Below are 2,748 nucleotides of genomic sequence, written 5' to 3' on the forward strand. Positions count from 1 at the left end.
AGGCTTTGAAAAAATATTACGGAACCCGGAGAAATTGAATGGTAATTAAACCTAGCAATACAATGAAGCGATCCAGGCAATCTTTTAAGTTGTCCATGCAAGCACCTATATCCGAAACAAAGACATTACAAGTTAAGACAAGCAACAATGGAAACGCAAAGACAACTGCAATATTGTTTGCCAAAGAATTTGGAACTCATCATTTCGTCGTTATAACAAGATCATTGTAATGCGCACAATAAGCAAACAAAGAGTGCATGCCGCATACCAACGACCAATATAACGAGCATGTTAGAATGAAACGACGAGACTTACTACTTGTCGAGTCCCATGCAAACCAACATGTTCGGGGAGTACAAAATTGGCATGAACAACATAGTAGCAGGCTATAAATTTTGTAACAACGATCGAGCAAGATGAAGTTATGATGGCTACATCTACGGAGCGAGGGAATGTAAACCAAAAATAGAAGTTATGATGGCAAAAGCTAAAGAGGAGGGAATGTGAACCAACATGTGCCAAGTGCAATTACTTAATTTTGGCCGTGAACTAAATAATACTCCTGAACTTATAGTGAAGCGGATGCAAATCAAGATGTTTCGGGATATAAACTTGTAATGAGCAACACATAGAGGATAGTTAATGCTTGGAGCTTAGGATGGACCGGATACAGAATATAGTGGGATCACCTGTGAACTTGTATAAGAGGGAATGCAAACCAATATGTTCAGCTTTCCATATGTGAGCGTCATGCCAAGTCAGAGAAACAAGTCAATAATGCAGCTTTTGAAGAACAAGATGGCACGCAAAATTATTATCTAGTAGTATGACAAGTTTATTTGTACTACGAGGCTAGATAGCGAGTGATAGCATGCCAAACTAAGTCCTTACTTTGTTAGCTTACAATGAACTAGATACAAAACAATGGCATCACCAGTAGTACGGGGAATGCAAGCCAACATGTTCATGGAGTAAAAAATTGGCACAAACAACATAGTAGCGAGGCCATAATTTTTGTAACAACGGCTGAGCAAGATAAAGTTATGATGGCTAGATCTACGGAGCGGGGAATGTAAACCAAATATAGAAGTTACGATGCCAAAAGCTATAGAGCAGGGAATGCGAACCAACATGTGCAATTACTTAAAATTGGCCATGAACTAAATAATAGGAGGATGTTACTATAATACCTATAATTTTTGTAACAACGACTGAGCAAGATAGAAGTTATGATGGCTACATCTACAGAGCAGGGAATGCAAACCAAAATGTTCAATCGCTTAAAGTTAGCAATGAAGTAGAAAATAGCAACGTGTTATGGTCATAGCTAGGAATGAACTAAAAGAGCTTCAGAAAAAAACAAGCATCTGAACCCAGAACATGGCGCTAAAACAAGGGACTTACATTAGGAGAAGCACTCTGTGGGAGTCACAGCAGATCTTCCGGGGTTGATAGATCCGGTGATGAAGTACGCTACATGTGCTACTTGGGGTTGGAGAGACGGCCATTACACTTCATGATTACTCATCTCATCTGCAAAAACGTAACGGCGCGTCGTTAGCACAAACAGGTTCCCCCAAGATTAAACAAGAACTTGCCGGCAAGCAATAGAAAAGCGACAGTAGAAGAGTTCAGATCATGCACGGCGCCGGTGAAGCAGATCCGGTTCGTGCACAGCGGTGTCGGTGAGCAAGATCCGATGCGGTGGACGACGGATCCGGCGAAGCGGCTCCGGTGGGGTGGACGATACCGCAGCTGAAGCGACTGCGGTAGACTGCTAGATGAGCATATGGTTTCGAGGTTCGGCGGGGATGATCCGATCCGGTTGATGACGGCGTCGATGAAGCGGCTCCGGCGGCAGCCGGATGACGAGGATCGCGAGGGCTCGGGTAGGCCGGGGAAGTCCGGCGGGGATGTTCCGGTGCGGTGGTCGTGGAGGTGGGAGAGAGGGACTTGGGAAGTTCCGGTGGGTGGTACGAGGGAAATGAATTTTTTTTGGGAGGGTTTCCGGGCTAGGGAGGTGGTGATCCAAAAAATGACGGGCGGACCCCCCACCAACCAACTTTGCTTGTCATCTCCACAGGGGTAGAATGGGAATTTGGAAGCGTGTGAAATTTTTGTATTTTGTAGGCGGGAAGTTTTGCCGCTATGAGATTTTGAATTTCGCTAAGGTCCAAGTATAATGATAAAAAATTGTGAGACCGTACTAGTACCTCTATTCAAGGCCGAGTGCAAAATCAAATCATCGTTACCTTGAATATTGGTCACTACCATGGTCATGATCTATCTCTGAAATTAGCGTATCCGCTATATCTTGCAAAGTATAATGATAAAAAAAATTGTGAGACCGTACTAGTACTTCTATTCTAGGCCGAGTGCAACATCAAATCATCATCACGTTGAAAATTTGTTACCATGATCATGATCTATCTCCGAAATTGGCGCATCCACTATATCTTTCAAAGTATAATGATAATAAAAATTGTGAGACCATACTAGTACTTCTGTTCAAGTTCGAGTGCAACATCAAATCATCATCACGTTCAAAATTTGTTACCATGATCATGATCTACCTCTGAAAATGGGCGCATCCGCTAAAACTTGCAAAGTATAATGATACAAAATTGTGAGACCGTACTAGTACTTATGTTCAAGGTCGAGTGCAACATCAAATCATCATTACATTGAAAAGTGTGTTACCATGATCACGATCTATCTCTGAATTTGGCGCATCCGCTAAATCTCGCA

Source organism: Lolium rigidum, chromosome 2 (genome assembly GCF_022539505.1).
Source record: "Lolium rigidum isolate FL_2022 chromosome 2, APGP_CSIRO_Lrig_0.1, whole genome shotgun sequence".
Lineage (NCBI taxonomy): Eukaryota > Viridiplantae > Streptophyta > Magnoliopsida > Poales > Poaceae > Lolium > Lolium rigidum.